Below are 1,189 nucleotides of genomic sequence, written 5' to 3' on the forward strand. Positions count from 1 at the left end.
GCTAGAAATTGCCCAGTGAAAGAGACCTCCTGTGGAGATTTTGCATTGCAAAAACCATAAGTGGAAAACAGAATCCCATCCAGAATTGTTTAAGGTGGGATATTTCCACTGAAAAGGATGAGTAGACCAGCTTGGTGTGGCTAGAAGAACAGAAGAAACTTCGTGAAGAAAGACCAGCAGGAAAAATCAGAAACAATAATGTCAGTATGATTGACTGCTACAGGAACAAGTAAGCTGTTCACCCGGAGCCATCAAAAGCAAGTGGTTGGGTCCCCTCAGAACAAACTCCCTTTCAAGACTAAGACTCAAGAGGAATACACAAGTAGGCATGTGGTCTAGCTGGTGACCACGTTGGCCACTGATAAGAGGAAGAAGTGTAAAAACAGCAATGAAGTTGGTTTGGGATCAAAGTCCGACCACATTCATAGACTCCTATGAACTGAGAGGAGACCTGGATGGCCAGCAGTTACAGCAAGACTCAGGAACTCCTGGGCCCAGAGGCAGTGACATTGCCACAGAGGACTAGAGTGAAGAATAAAGCATCCGGCTGATACAAAGTGCAGGGAGATGCACAAGAACACCCATACTTGCAGATAGTACCCACTTGACCTGGCTTCGATGGCTGGATGATCAGAACTCAACTCGAAGAAGAAAGAAGAGGGAAGAAAAAAAAAATAAGAAAGAAAGAGTAACCCATTACAATTTGATGAACTTTACCTATAATGTATGGATGTAGTAGCTCAAAAAAGGGAACAAATCTTTGCAGCAAGGATCACTTCCACCCCATCAGTACACAGGGTTGACAGGGATGGCCTACTTAGACATTGGCTACCCAAAATGGGGGTGCTATAAAGCCAAGAAGTGACTGGCTTACAAGCTTTCAAGAGGGAGCCTATTTCCAGAAAGGGCAGGGCTAGGTAGAACCTCCAACGAATGATTTCCAATCTGTTGGGACCAGGCTGGTGAAAGGAAATGGGACCATAGTGAATACTTGCCATCAGGACTGACTGTGAGTGTTAGAAATGTAGAGGTAGATGTTTTTTGACAAAAGGAGAGGAGTGGTTGATTTTGTAGCCCAGGAGTGGAGGTCCCTGGAACCATCAATTGAGAAGAGCAGAAAGTGGGACCATACCCAGAGAGGCAGTGATGCCAGGCATGGAATCAGAGATGATGACGTGGACAGATGGAG

The sequence above is a fragment of the Chrysochloris asiatica genome, unplaced genomic scaffold (genome assembly GCF_000296735.1).
Source record: "Chrysochloris asiatica unplaced genomic scaffold, ChrAsi1.0 scaffold00108, whole genome shotgun sequence".
In the NCBI taxonomy this organism is placed as follows: domain Eukaryota; kingdom Metazoa; phylum Chordata; class Mammalia; order Afrosoricida; family Chrysochloridae; genus Chrysochloris; species Chrysochloris asiatica.